Here is a 16,686-nt window from a genome sequence, read left to right on the forward strand (position 1 = left end):
ATGGGTCGGAAACGATTCCTTTTGGACGTTACACACATCCACTTTTACCACAAATCTAATATACCCCAATACTCATTTTGAGTATCGGGTAAGTTCACCCCAATTAGTCGAGGCACCGACGCCACCCCACCCCGTGTCTACGCAGCCGTTTCGTATACACGACGAGCGACGCCCATCCTAGCCCCGATCCACCTCTCTACGACTGGCCGCCCCCTGTCACCGCCCTTAAGGTTCCATCACATTTCTACAAATTTCTTGTGGATTGACCCCTGGACGGGACTGAGCTTACCTCAGCCTGAAATAGGTCCATCACAGGGCTATGTTTGCCCCACTGTCCTCGGAGATTATTGACAAAGGGACAAAACAGAGAGACAGGCAGACAGAGACAGGGGGGGACGTTTACCACAATATAAAACATTTAACGTGCACATCTTTAAATCTTTTGACTGACATTTGCTCACTTTTTCGCCGCCTGTCTGTGGGTGGGGTGGGATGATGAGGAGAGTGGGTGATTGAGAGGGGGGGGGGGGGGGGGCACAGAACGAGCCCCATCATTAAGTGCGTAAATGTACTGTAAATAGACAAACGCTCTTTGTATATATTTCATCCAAAAGAGGTGCATTGTTGTCTCGCTTTTCGGGGTGGGGAAGAGATTCAGATTGAGGAGGAGAATGGGCAGGGCGGGTGGGCCTGGGGCCCTGGGTGGCGGAAGCAATGCAAATTCCCCGAGCAAACAACAGTCGAAACACCGAGAAAGGCCCATCTGTTCCGGACTGTTCCGACAATTGTGAATAGTCAACAAGGCGAATCAATAAATTCCGACTTTATTATGATAATTTTTCGTGACAAATTGCTGAAGAGTGGTTCGGGGAGTGAATTAAATGTCCCGAGGGGCTTGGGATAGGCTTGAACTTTGTCCAAATATTTGCAGCATTAAATGAGCAACGAAAACACTTCACACACTTCACTCGACACTCGTACTAATTGTCGCCGCCGAGCATCCCGAATGAAAGATGAGTCGCTTTCCCTTTTGTGTGTCTAATGAGATTTTCCCCGGATAGAACCATCGATATATACATACGTAAATAGTATATATAAAGATGGGGGAGTCATGTTCAGACGGGATTCCGATGCCGATGCCGATTCGGTTTTGGTTTCGGGCGAAAGGTGCAGCAGGCAGACAAAGGAACAGGAGGCGTCGATCCGTAATTCATAAGAGCATTGAAAAGGCAGTAACAGTAACAGTCACAGTCTCAGTCTCAGTCCCAGTCTCCCTTTATCTGTATCCATCAAGATGATGTCTTCATCCTGGTTCTGGTTCTGGTTCTGGCTCGGTTTCTGGTTGTGGCTCAGAAAAGGAGGGCGTGGCTATAGTGGTTGCGTCTTGGTGCTAAAGAGACTCGCCTCTGCTGGGGTGTCCCTTAGTCCGTCAGTCCCTCGGATTCGGATTAACAAAAGCACTCAGCCAACTCCGATTCTGATTCTAGAAACATTTCCGCTGCTGTTTCTGTTTCTGTTTCTCTTTCAGTTTGTGGCATTGTTATTCTTGCCCACAGACCGCATGGATTTACAGATTTTGAAAACGGATTAGACGGAAAGACGGGGAAGGGAATGCATTAAATGCTCTCGCTGCCCATAATATTCATGAGGCCGGCTGGCTGGCTGGCTGGCAGATTTTCCATGCGATTACTGAAACTCCATGTAAACGGTTTTTCGCCCCGATAGCATCGTACATCGTACATCGTACCCATCGATGATGGCTAGATTCGAGTAATCTGTACAAATTCTGGTTGTTTATAATGACATATTCCCCCGATAGCTGTGACTGGCTGTAAATGGAACTGTTCAAAGTTTGTTGAGAGAATTAAAAAGCACTTTCCTTCGACATATAGAGGGATAGAATCCCTTAGTAGCTGCAGAAATTGGAAAACTTAATTTGAGATGCATTAAGCTAATCGGCCAGCGGTTGCCTTCATTCGAACTAATTAAACTAAATTGCTATTCCAATTTTCCACTTGCTGGCGAAAAGATGCCTTGGGACAGACCATCCTCCTCCCATCATCAACATCATCATCATCTCGTTTAGAAAATTGAGGCTGCCCGAGTGAGCTTTCCCATTGAAATCATCTCTTGTTGGGAGATTGAAAAATCGTATTCAAAATCCATAATGTTGCCAAATGTGCGATGTTCCATGGTCCCAGCTCTATTGTGTCTTCCCCAGCGATTCCCGATTGAATTATGAATTAATAAACATGTTTGCCCGCAGGCCAGATTTGGGTTACGCCAGCCAAAAGACAAAAGGGGAACCCCGGAACCCAAGTTCTCTGGCTAGAGAGAGACAGAGTCCAACCCCTATGGAAATGTTCTGTGCGTTCGTTTCGTTCTCTTTGGCTCTGGCTGTGGCCGGGCTGATGCTGTTTTGGCTTTTTGGTTTTTTGGATTTTGGGCAAAAGCACACATACAAATCCGTTACAACAACATGCGTGTAACTTGAGGATGCACTTTTCCTGCTGATGCCCCTTTTATTGAAAGATAATTGGGTTCGCCAGGCGATGGGAAAGGAGGGCAGGACCCGGGCGACCAGACAGGCGTAAAGAACGGACGTTTCCCCAAACCTACGATTCGCAATTCAATTGAGATTCAAATTCACTTACCCCCTTTAGTCGGAATCAACTTATTATATTTCAAATGGAAGTATCTGACACATCACCGCCATCATTCGTAACGCCCTCATCCAATCCCAGTCCCAGTCCCAGTCCCAGTCCCTGCCCCAGTCCTGAACGCTTTTGACGTGTAAATGTTATCTCTTTTACAAATTAAGATACGGAGATGGCCTTGTGGTGGCTTTTCGTGTACATACGCGCGTATCGTGTATCTGTTGATGTGCGGCTGTGCGTGCACCACCCTCGCCCTCCCGCTAGACCGCTCGAATCCAAAAAATGTCCAACAATTAATTTTGTAATTTTAACTTACTGACATGAGCGTTAACGCTCCCATGCGAGATTGTGCGTGCAAGAAGGGGCAACAGCAGGGGCGGGGCTCAAATAAATCTGCTTGGGGGATCACCAAGAAGTGGATAGGTAATATTTGAGAGCCATTGCTTTGTTAATTATTTGCCTCGCACAGATAAACGCAAGAAATTTATTTCAATTTGAAGATCAAATTCGAGGGTCTTAGAATATTTACGGGTATGTACATATGTATAATATCCATTAGAGATGCGTTGCCATTGCTTTTTAGATGGAAATTTTCTTTATTTCCATAAAGGACAACCCATTGGTTCATTTTGGAGCTGCATTCCGAATACTCGTTTCAAAAGCATCTCCGTACCTTTGGAGCAGAGCAATTTGTGGAGATTAAGCCACCCGAACGGCGGCTTCCAAACGGTGTAGAGTGTCGCCCAAAGTGTCAATGGGACTTTTTATACCCGATACTCAAAATGAGTATTGGGGTATATTAGATTTGTGGTGAAAATGGATGTGTGTAACGTCCAGAAGGAATCGTTTCCGCCCCCATAAAGTATATATATTCTTGATCAGCATCAATAGCCGAGTCGATTGAGCCATGTCTGTCTGTCTGTCTGTCCGTCCCCTTAATCGCCTAGTGCTCAAAGACTATAAGAGCTAGAGCAACGATGTTTTGGATCCAGACTTCTGTGATATGTCACTGCTACACTGCCCCCACAAAGGACGAAAATCTGTGGCATCCACAATTTTAAAGATATGAGAAAACCAAAAACGCAGAATCGTAGAGAATGACCATATCTTTTAGACTGCAGAATCTGAATTGGATCGTATTATTATTATAGCCAGCATAAAAAAAAAAACAATTTCATTTTTTCTCGCCCTGTCTCTCTCTAACACACGTAGCATAGGCGGCTTTGCTTAGAGTAAAACATTAGCGCCTAGATCTCAGAGACTACAAAAGCTAGAGCAACCAAATTTGGTATCCACACTCCTAATATATCGGACCGAGACGAGTTTGTTTCAAAATTTCGCCACACCCCCTTCCGCCCCCGCAAAGGACGAAAATCTGGGGATATTCACAAATCTCAAAGACTATTAACGCTAGAGTAACCAAATTTAGCATCCGCACTCCTGTTAGATCTCACTATAAAACGTATATCTCAGAATTTCGCCCCACCCTCTTCCGCCCCCACAAAGGACGAAAATCTGTTGCATCCACAATATTGCACATTCGAGAAAACTAAAAACGCAGAATCATCGATAACGACCATATCTATCAGATTGCTGAATCTGGATCAGATCGGATCATTTTTTTTAGCCAAAAGCAAGAAATCAATTTGCAGTGGCCGCGCAGCGCCCGACGTCACGCTCAGACTGATTTTCTGTCTCTCTCGCACGCACTCTTTGTCGTGTCGTTTAATATTAGCGGCGTCTGCCTGAGGAGAGCCATACTGACTTAGTATCGGGTATAACTGTAGAGTTGCGGTGTCCGCAGCAACTCACAACGTTCCCCCTCGTTAATCATCTATTGTTTAAATTCCCCCCATATCGACCTTACTCCGCTCTGTGGCAGCCTCTAATCGGTTTAGGTTCGCCTGCCGCACACACTCACCCAGACGCGGCGATACACGGTAGGGAGGGAGGGGGAACGATGCACATGTCGCACAGGAGAAAATGATCCAATCCACCGATGGATGACCAGACTCCAAAGGAAGACCGCAACTTGTGGGAATTTAGTGATGAGCCTCTTACACTCGGCCAAAAAAGAAAAATCTGCCAAAATTCTTGAAAAAGAGGCCCGTCCTGCCTTGGAGGTGTCACTCTCATGGCTGACGTCATGGATCGTCAAACGCCGTTTCAAAACGCATCTGCATGTGTGCGTTTGGGTATCTGTGTGTTCATGCATATATGTACACACTTGATCATAATAATAGGTACACGTTGAAGCTTTTCATTAATAATTAGTTTTATCGTGCTTTAAGTGTTGAAAAACAAATTTTTTTGGTATGTTTTATTTGTCAATGTATTGCAGTTCCATGACAAAAAAAATGAAACAGGGAAATCGCCGAATAACAGAGCTTTAAGCGAAATTGCGAGTTGACATCACATTTTGGCTGATCAAAATAATAGGTACAGTGTCAGTAAATTTTGAATATCAAGTGAATAATTTGGAAATTCTTGGCTTTTTGGCAATTAAACATTAAACAAATAATTTTTTTTCTTACAAGAATAGGCCGAAAGTCGTATTGTACAGCCCAATTGGCTCTTAGTCTGAAAAGAGAAGGCCAATCTCTTCGGGCCATTGCCAAATTAATGAAAAGGTCTCATAATTTTGTTGAAATGCTTTAAAAATTAAAACCTAGTCAGGAAACTCGCTGAAAGCCACAGAAAACAACCATAACACTTGACCACTACATACTTTTCTTTGAGGAATAAGGACCCATTTAAGTCGTCAAAGGCTATTGCATCAGAAATTGCACTAGAAGTTAGTGCTCTAACGATCCGTAGACGGCTACAACAAGCCAGCCTTCCAAGGAGAATAGAAAAAAAGGTCCCACTTACGCGTCAAAAAAATTTTGCCATGATGCAAACTTTTGCTAAAAATCATAAAGACTGCCCAGGATGCGCAGGAGAGAAAAAGTGGCCTTTTATGGAGCGTCGAAACTAAAATAAATTTATTAGGGAATGAATGTGAAAGCAATGTAGGAAGCCCTAAACGAAAGAATTTTGATCCATGTATTGTATCCGAAAGTCGTATTGTACAGCCCAATTGGCTCTTAGTCTGAAAAGAGAAGGCCAATCTCTTCGGGCCATTGCCAAATTAATGAAAAGGTCTCATAATTTTGTTGAAATGCTTTGAAAATTAAAACCTAGTCAGGAAACTCGCTGAAAGCCACAGAAAACAACCATAACACTTGACCACTACATACTTTTCTTTGAGGAATAAGGACCCATTTAAGTCGTCAAAGGCTATTGCATCAGAAATTGCACTAGAAGTTAGTGCTCCAACGATCCGTAGACGGCTACAACAAGCCAGCCTTCCAAGGAGAATAGAAAGAAAGGTCCCACTTACGCGTCAAAAAAATTTTGCCATGATGCAAACTTTTGCTAAAGATCATAAAGACTGCGCAGGATGCGCAGGAGAGAAAAAGTGGCCTTTTATGGAGCGTCGAAACTAAAATAAATTTATTAGGGAATGAATGTGAAAGCAATGTAGGAAGCCCTAAACGAAAGAATTTTGATCCATGTTTCACAAAAAAAAATACGCCAAAAATAATTATAAAGGTGAAAAAAAATAAAGGTGGATGCATCGGATATTAACTATTAAATCCCATTTAGGCAACAAAAAAATAATAATAATCAGTTAACAAACTTTTTTCATAACAATTATTTTGAGCAGCCTGACATTGACTTTGAAGTACAAATGGATCTATTTTCTTTTATAACATTATCTTATAATTTAAACAAGTTTACTTGATTGAAAAAAAATACTTAAGGAATAATTGAGTACTAATTTTAAGTCTAATATATTGCATAAAACCGTTTTCTGTTATGTTAAAGTTTACGTAGATGTGTGTACCTATTATTATGATCAAGTGTGTATGTATGTATGGGCGATACGTATGCCAAATCGGCTTAAGGGCAAGTTATCGGCATTTGAAAATAAAAACAAGCGCATTATTGACACCAACCCGAACAGCATAGATTTAGCCTGCCCAGCGATTTTGATATGTGGAAATACACTGAGAGAAACACAGGAACAATCTTAATTTGAAATGCAATTTTTTGACTAGGGAATACCTTTGTGAATACCCTGTAGCTTTAGCTATTATTTGAGACTGTAGACAATTTAACCAAGAGAAGGGTGTACGCAACTTCCCACAGAATTTTCTTAGTGTAGCCCATCGGCAGCCCATCGACGGCAATGCTTCTGGCAGGCTGGAAATAAGAATGACGATGTCAAAGCCTCCGTCTGTCTGCCTGTCAATACGTTTTCCATTTGTCGCCTCTAATGACACACATATTTAGGTGTTAATCGCCTCATTGGAACGCTGGCAGCGGATTTGCTCGCATTGTTGTCCGCTGCGGCGGAGTCGGGGTTTTAGGCTCATGCTACGGCAATGGCAACGGCAACGGCTCCGGATCGGCCCCAGAGTCGGTCTTAGGGTAAATATTGATGCTGCGATTATAACTATTGATGCGTTCACAATGGAGTTGCCGGGCATTATCCGCAGCCGATCAGCCAGCTAGATCTGCCTCTCTGTCACTCTGCCTATCTTTCTCTCTCTCTGCCGATTAGTCGTGACCGGCGACTCAGTCAATCGTTTTGGCTTTATGGCACATTATCCCCTAAATCGCAAATAAAACTGCAAACAAATTTCCGCAAAGCAAGACCACCGAAAAAAAGGAACGGAAAAGGAAAGAAAGACGAAAACATATGGGATCGGGGCAACCAGAGCATATGCTCGGAATCCGGATTGGGATCGTGAAGGTATTAGAAAAATTGTCAAATGGCTTCAGTGGCGACGGAAGTGAGCTGCCAATGATACCATAGTCGTCTCTCTCTCCCTCTCTCTCTTACAGGGTTGTTTGATTAAGTCTTTCGTAGGTTTGTACATACGAGTATGTATGCGAAAGATTTGCTAAATATTAGGTCTGTTGACGAATATAATTTTGTATTATACTAAAATGGTTCTAAATACATACAAATATGTATATAATTGGGCTATTAACTATATTCCCATGTAATGACAGATATCAAATCATTTTAATTTTCGTTTCGACCAATAGCAGTTACATAGTAAAAATTACCTCAACAAATCAATTAATAGGTAAATATGTACATCTGTACATATATCAATTGCTCTCAACTACTTAATAATATTTATATGTATAATCCATTACTCGTATCTTGATCATCACATTTAAAAAGATTCTCGAATTTTAGTCTTGAGAAGTGCTATGAACATAGGAATGTTCATGTACATTTTTGATAACATCCCGACGGGGGTTTGACATTTATGGATTTATATAATTTGGACTCCACTTTTAATCAGGGTATGCCATGAATTTCTGAATGTGGTTGTATTGCAGACACACAGATAGATGATTATGTGACCTAACACATTATCTTAAAAATAAACTCGACATCATTCATCTTTATCATATTTACATATGTATGTTTATTAACGTGTATCTGAGATTGATTGCTTGGATCCATTGGATATCATATGTACATATTCGTATGTATGTATGTATGTACATATATATGATTATCTGTGATTTTATTTGTCTACTTCCAAGAACTTTTGGATTGCTATGACACATATGTACGTACATACATACGTTATTAATTGTTCATCTTTTATCCGAGCTTATTCAAAGCTAAATCCAAAAATATGTAGACAATAAAAGTCAATATTCGATACGTTTAATAATTCTATAAACAGGACTCTTACACCTTTCTATATTTTACAGTTTTTATCCAAAACTACTTCTTATCTCTCTCCATTCATTCATAAATACATACATACCTACTTTTACTTTCTCATTTTTTCATTCTTTTTTAACCAATAAAAACCGTTTTCTCTTTCCTTTTCTCGCATGATTTTGATTGGCTAAAAACGTTTTGCACATTAACAGATCTCTGTGTAGCTTAACAGCGACGAACTGCTTGTCCCCCAAAGCAAGTGGTTCTGTGAACTGCTTGCAAGTACTGAAAACACTGCTTGCTACCGTTAGAGATTTGAAATGTCCTCAAATAAAACGCCTTGCTTTGTTGTTTTCAACCATTTTTATTTCTAAAAAATTAACATGCCTTTTTGTTGTAGCTATAATTATAATCACTAATTAAGTAAATGTTTTGCTTCTGCATTTGGTGTTTTTTCCACTTTCATTTTTCTCTTTTATCGATTTAATTCTATTAAAATTCAACACGAAGTTCAGCTAAAAATCAATCAATCGTTATATTCAACGTTATACGCCTTTGATCTTGAAATGAATTGGTTTTTTATAACAACTGGATGCTAGTTTATTAACAAAGTTCAATGCGCACGCAGGCGTACGCGTATGTATAAAAACAAAAACATAATTAATCCCTAGGATAGATTACTGAATATATGTATACTATATTAAATGAACACAACAAACCATTTTTACACAAGGGAATTGGCTATAGAAGAGCAACAGATTGTAAAAAACGATTACCATATCTAGAAGAAGAAGATAAAATGTACAATGCGCTAACAGAGATGAGAAACAAATAAAAAGTCTAAAAAAATCTTCGACTAATGATTAATTCTAACTAAGTGTAAAGAACATTAACAACCGAAAGAGAAGAACCTACACATTGGGGATGGGTGCTTACGTTCCTTATCTTCGTCATTTTTTTACACAGATTTTTTATGAATAAGTGGTTTACTTTCGCTATCAGGCCTAGAAATTTGTGAACATCATGGACGGATGTTAATCTGAAGTAAAATTTTGCGCACAGTGACGCCTTGCTGACGGTTTATAGTGGGGCAGGTGGTAGGAGAGAATGGAACTGGGAATGGGAAGAGGGGAAAGGGGAAAGGGGCAAGGGGAATATTGTAAATTTTGATTTACACTAAAGTTAACTATACTAATCAACAGCTTCGTGACCCGTTGGCTTCTCCATTTTGTTTCCTTTGTACAGTGTTCGCGCACACGTGCTCGTATCATGGATGTATACTTATATACTTGTTATACCCGATACTCAAAATGAGTATTGGGGTATATTAGATTTGTGGTAAAAGTGGATGTGTGTAACGTCCAGAAGGAATCGTTTCCGACCCCATAAAGTATATATATTCTTGATCAGCATCAATAGCCGAGTCGATTGGGCCCTGTCTGTCTGTCTGGCTGTCCGTCTGTCCGTCTGTCCGTCTGTCCGTCCGTCCGTCTGTCCGTCCCCTTTAGCGCCTAGTGCTCAAAGACTATAAGAGCTAGAGCAACGATGTTTTGGATCCAGACTAATGTGATATGTCACTGCTACAAAAATATTTCAAACCTTCGCCCCGCCCACTTCCGCCCCCACAAAGGACGAAAATCTGTGGCATTCACAATTTTAAAGATATGAGAAAACAAAACGTAGAATTGTAGAGAATGACCATATCTTTAAGACTGCGGAATCTGAATTGGATCGTATTATTATTATAGCCAGCATCAAGAAAACAATTTCATTTTTTCTCGCCCTGTCTCTCTCTAACACACACGTAGCATAGGCGGCTTTGCTTAGAGTAAAACATTAGCGCCTAGATCTCAGAGACTATAAAAGCTAGAGCAACCAAATTTGGTATCCACACTCCTAATATATCGGACCGAGACGAGTTTGTTTCAAAATTTCGCCACACCCCCTTCCGCCCCCGCAAAGGACGAAAATCTGGGGATATTCAAAAATCTCAGAGACTATTAAGGCTAGAGTAACCAAATTTGGTATCCGCACTTCTGTTAGATCTTACTATAAAACGTGTATCTCAAAATTTCGCCCCACCCCTTTCCGCCCTCACAAAGGACGAAAATCTGTTGCATCCACAATATTGCACATTCGAGAAAACTAAAAACGCAGAATCATAGATAATGACCATATCTATCAGATTGCTGAATCTGGATCAGATCAGATCATTTTTATAGCCAATAGGAACAAATCAATTTGCAGTGGCTACGCAGCGCCCGACGTCACGCTCAGACTGATTTTCTGTCTCTCTCGCACGCACTCTTTGTCGTGTCGTTTAATTATTAGCGGCGTCTGCCGGAGGAGAGCCATACTGACTTAGTATCGGGTATAACCGTGGAGTTGCGGTGTCCGCAGCAACTCACAACGTTCCCCCTCGGCAGTATATTTATAAATGTGTGTGTGTGTGTTTGTATGTGTGTGTACTTATGTAATGGTATATCATAGGCATCTAAGGCATAGTTTTTATCTAAACAATAAGGTTTTCATTTCATGTCAATCCATGTTTAAGTTTACCAATTATTTACAACAATTTCGTATCACAATTGTAATTTTTGCATGTTCTTTGCGTTTTGCTTGTTTCAAAAAAAGTTGCTATGCTTTGGACACACAGTGGGCGTTGTATGCAAACTGTTGAGCAGCACTGTGCGGATATACATATTCGAAATGTTACTTTTGCTACGTTGCCGTTACTTCATTGTATGTGTGTGTACTTATGTAATGGTATATCATAGGCATCTAAGGCATAGTTTTTATCTAAACAATAAGGTTTTCATTTCATGTCAATCCATGTTTAAGTTTTCCAATTATTTACAACAATTTCGTATCACAATTGTAATTTTTGCATGTTCTTTGCGTTTTGCTTGTTTCAAAAAAGGTTGCTATGCTTTGGACACACAGTGGGCGTTGTATGCAAACTGTTGAGCAGCACTGTGCGGATATACATATTCGAAATGTTACTTTTGCTACGTTGCCGTTACTTCATTGCTTCTTTTTATTGCTTTCTTTGCTGATTTTGTTTTGTTTTTGCTTTGTTTTTTGTTAAGTAAAAGTAACGATTATAATAATTGAATTCAAAATTCGTTAACCTCTTGCTAAGCTAAAACAAACTGTGTCTGTTTTTTTTTTTTTTTTTTTTTTTTTTTTATGGGAAAACAATATTAACAATAGTGGGTGGTGTGGGGGGGGGGGGGGGGGGGGAATGGGTTGTTGGAATGGGAATGTTGAGGGTAGGTCCGCTCCCGCGGGACTGCCGCTAGGCATTACTTCGCGGTGCGGAGCTTGGTGTCTTCTATGGCTCTAGTTGGTTCGGCCTTCCGGTAGTTCCAGACGCAGGATGTCGTCGTACATCGCAATCCACAGGATCGGCCCTAGGACCGAACCCAGTGGAACGCCACCGGTGATTATGTGCTGCTTCGCTCCATCTTCCGTGTCGTACAGCAATACGCGGTCCGTGAAATAACTTCGGAGCGTCCGGATGAGGTATTGGGGTGTGCCTCTCCTCGCCAGTGCATCGAGTTGAAGGCGCACGTCTAGCGTGCACACTAGGCAGTATTCCTTCGAGCCTCCTGCCCATCGCGTTCCTGCAATGGCTTCTCACCCAAGCTCGTAACCATCTGGATGGCGTCGATGGTGCTCCTCTGCTTCCTGAATCCGAACTGGAGGGTGGAGAGGCCATTCCGTTGCGTCAGCTCGGCCTCGAGTCGGTTGCATACCAGCCTCTCGAAGATCTTACCCACACCATCTAGAATGCATAGTGGTCGGTATGCCGATGGGTCGCTTAGGTCCTTGCCTGGCTTGGGTACCAGGGCAAGTCTCTGGCGTTTCCATGCTAGTGGTACGTACCGCTCCTGGATGCACTGGTTGTACATCCGTGTGAATACCTCTGGGTGGGCACTGACCAAGCATTTCACGGCCGCGTTGGGGATTCCGTCGGGTCCTGCCGCCTTGCCGTTCTTCAGTTTGGCAGTGACCTCCTTCACCTCCTTCACCGAGAAGGTGGTGGTGGCCGCCTGTGCCTGATCCTCGACGCTGTCTGCCTCCTGGAGTGGTGGTTGCCGGGGGAAGAGTGCGCAGACTATTTCCCTCAGCAGGACAGGGCACTTGGGGGTGGGTTGCCTACAGAGCTTTCCCATGACCAACTTGTATGCCCCTCCGAAGGGTTCTGCATCTGCCGCCTCACAGAGCTGCTGGAAGCATTTGGCCTTGCTGCTTCTAATGGCGTCTCTAAGGGCTCTCCGGTTTGCCTTGAATGCCGCCCCTTTGATCCCAAACTGTGGTGTACCTCTGGATCGCTGGTACGCGCGTCGCGCTGCGCAGCACTCCCTCCTCGCTGTGCGTGTACGTGCTCAGGACTTGCCACTTTAAGTGGCGAGCGATCTCCGGTCTTGCAAAGGTGAGGTCTATGATAGACACTCGGCCTGCTTTGCTGTATGTCGGGGTGCTTCCTGCGTTCAGGAGACAGACGTTCAGGCTCGCAAATTCCTCCAATAGCGCTGTCCCTCGGGGCGTGTTCCTGGCACTGCCCCAGGTCGTAGCCCAGGCGTTGAAATCGCCCGCTATTATGACCGGGGATCTGTCCTTGGCGTCGTTGGCTATGTCCCTGAAGACCGCCTGTGTGAATCGGGGGGCTATGTAGCAGCTATATAGGTACGTGCCATTATGTTTGGCTCTCGCATAACCCACCCTAGCCGCTCTATGTGTGAGCTGGCCTGGTTGGGGGCCACAGCTCCAGATTGCCGCACCGCCGTCTGTGCTTTGGTGCCAGGTCGCTTCGCTTCTTTCCTTATAGGGCTCACTGAGGAGCGCTACATCGATCTGCTGCTCCAGCACCGTTTGCGTTAGCAAGTCCTGGGCAGCTTGGCAGTGGTTGAGGTTCAGCTGAAGTAGCTTAACCATCTAGCAGCTGGGAAAGGGCTTTCTTATACTCGGGACAGCTGCGGCTGAGGACCGATTGGGCAGTTGTGCGAGCGTCTCCGTTGTTGCCCACGCACAGTAGGCACTTTGGGGGGTTGGTGCATTTGTTTTGTACATGCCCCTCTCCGCCACACCTGAAGCAGGTATCCTTCGCCACTGTACGTTGGCTTCTGCATCTCGCTGCCGTGTGGCCGTAGGGCATACACTTGAAGCAGCGTGTTGGCGCGATCCGTCGTCGCATGCGGCACACCACCCAGCCGATTCGCACCTTGCCAAGCTCCAGGAGCTTCTGTGCAAGGGCGGGCTGGAGGTTTAGTGTAGCCACCTGCGTGGCACCATACGCTTTCCGCATCCTCGGCTTTGTTGCTTGGGTCAAGTCCAGGTCGGTCGCTGCTGTAATTGCTTCCAATACCTCATCGCCTGTCGTGAGCTCATCTATGTCGAGCACTTCGACCGCGACTGTCTCCTGAATGGCCTTTACAGCTGCCATCTCTCCTATCGCTGCCTGTATTGCCTTCTGCAGTTCCTGTGTGGCAGGGTCAGATGGTTGTTGCATCCTGAGGAGCAGCTCGCCCGAGGCAGTCTTCCTTATGGCCTGGACCTTGCTCTTCAGGGCCTGGAGCGTTGGCGCTGCCTTCACCACCTTCAGGATGTCGGCATATGACTTTCCCTCGGTGCACTTCACCAGTACCACGTCCGGCCGGGCTGTCGGCTTGCGCTTCGCCCGTCGCCCTCTGACCTCGTTCCACTTCTGCGCGGGGTCAGTGTTTTTGCGTGCTGGTCGTCGGCTTCTTTGTCGCATCTTGCCGGTTGGCACCGTTGTTTTGCGCTGTCCGGGGCTTACGGCGTGCGCATTCCTCCTTCATACTGGGTGTTGTCCCCTTCCTGCGAACTCCTGGCGTCGTCTGCGTCTCCTTTGTCGATGTGGTCTTCGCATCGCCTGGGTGGGGGTTAACTAGCCTGGGGATGGGTTCTGCGGTGTGGCAGTGGCATTGACATTCACCCATCGCTACCTTTCCTTCCGCTGGCGCCTTCAGCTGGGACCTTACATCCAGTTGCAGCTCCTTCATGCGCGCCATCATCTTTTTGATGGCCATGTTAATGGACCTCTGTCCCTTCTCGTTCATCTTGTACAAAAGATCGTCCAGAATTGCGCCAATCTCATCGATGTCCTGCACGCTGGTCCTGCTTCTCTTGGGCGGCGTTTTCCTTCCGCTACTCGATGGGGTAGGGGGGTCACGCTGCCTCTTTGGGGTGTCGGCATCTCTGTTGCCGTCCTGTGACGGCCCGCTGGCAACGCCGTGTATTTTGCTCTGCTTCATGTGCAGGGCTGGGGCTGCTGGCTGCTGTGGCGGTGTTCTTGCCACTTTCGAGGCTTTTTGGAAAGCCGTTGCTTCGATGCTTGTAGTCATACTTGCTTCGCCGGCCAAGTGTGCCACCGGCGTAGCAAGGTTGGGGGAAATGCTTCTTGGGGCCTCCAGAATCCGTGCCCCTTCCGCGAGATTGCTCCGCGCGGGTGGATTTCCACCTTGTGGGTTTCCACCTGGAGTAGTTATGTTTTTCGAGTACATTTCTTTCCATTTCATACGCATTTTATACCTACTGCCAGGTTGTTTGCATTTTATACCTTCTGCCAGGTTATTTAACTGCCGATCACTGTGATACAGACGCAGACCAAGCAGCCGCCCACTGTGGGTCAGACGCTGTTTGGGTTTGGTTGGATTGTAGGCCCTTTGGGGCGTCCATCGGTGGTCAAGAAGGGAAGTGGTTTCTTTCCTTCTTTCTGGTGCGGGCCCCGTTTTGGGGTGCGCCGCCTAGACGGTGGGGGTGTCTGTTGGCCTACTCCATGACCTTTGACCCCTATTGTTCCGTGTGTTCCGCTAGGAGTAGGGAGCCTTTGAGACTTTGGCACGGGTCTTGCCCTGCACCGTAGTGTCTGCTGGCGCCATCTGTTGGTCAGGTTGCTGCGGGCGATCGGGCTTTCGCCCTCTACCGGAGCTTCCCTGTGGTACCTTTCGGGTTTCTCCGCTGCCTAACTCTGTTAAGCAGCTGATATCTAGATCAGCTGGCATGACAAGTGCATTTGCAGGGAGAGTGGAGCCGGGAGAGCGACCCTAAGTTACAGCAATTGTAAATGCAACAAGAAAGAAGAAGGCACGGATAGTGGGAGCGCAGAGGGCACTCTCAGAGAGGAAATTTCTCACCCCTCACCCCTGGCCTTGGTCATCGTTCTGCATCAAGGGCCTCCGGAGCTCGTGGATGCGGCAACTCCTATGCTTAGGCATTCTCCTGGGTATGTACGGACTCCAGTGTTGTTGTAGTTACCCATCTGGTTTCGTTTCCCTGCAGATGTCGCAGCTATAGGCTGCCCGCCCGGGAGCACCAAGGAAACGCGTCCGCACTTGTTCACACTTCTACACTTCTCTAACTGTGTCTATGTCTGTATCGGTATCTGTATTTGCATCTATGTATGTATCTGTACCTGTGTTAGTGTTAGTGAGGGTCTTGTATATAACCTGGCTATGTGTGTGTGTTTATATATATCCTGTTTTACATATATGTAACGTTGCTTATATTGCTTTTCATATAGATCTGTATAATTAAACTTGTTGCTGTTCTATTAAACTCTGAAAACATAACAAATTTAAAGCCTTTGATGAACATGTTTAGGCATTTTGATGTACATACGAGTATGCATGCATATGTTGTGCATATACGATGCTAAGTTCGATGTGTGTATATGATGAGTGGATGCCGGATGGTCTGCCCAGTTTAAAACCATAAATTGCCACCTTTGAGGCGTCCCGTAACTACAATGCACTAAACCGACTTAAGATCACTTACGTCACAGGAAAGTACTGTACTTGTTACGTATTCCGTTTACATATCGCATCATGACGTAAGTGTTGCTGCCAGTTGAACCGGCTGGAAATTATTGCCAAGACTTAAAGACTAAAACTACTAAACCTAATGCATAATAACACTACATAACAGGGTTCGGTTCGGTTCGTATCTGTTCTGTTCGGAGAAGATATTCAACATCATATTCTGTTGTTTCTGTTTGTGTTTCTGTTTCTTTTCCTTGTCACGTTAAACGTTCATGTAAAGTTTCGATTCGTTAAGGGATAAGGTAACTACGTAGCTCTCATTCCATGCTGCCTCGCCGGCAGAGGCTCCGCATGCAGGTCATAAAAATATGATGAGTGTTATCTCTATATATAACTATATATGTATGTATAATGTAGATGTAAACGTAGATCTAGATGTACAACTAGATGGTAGGTGTATAATCATTTGCTCTGAGCGTAACTGTGTGCCTGGTTGTGGAAA

The sequence above is a fragment of the Drosophila miranda genome (assembly GCF_003369915.1).
Source record: "Drosophila miranda strain MSH22 chromosome Y unlocalized genomic scaffold, D.miranda_PacBio2.1 Contig_Y1_pilon, whole genome shotgun sequence".
Lineage (NCBI taxonomy): Eukaryota > Metazoa > Arthropoda > Insecta > Diptera > Drosophilidae > Drosophila > Drosophila miranda.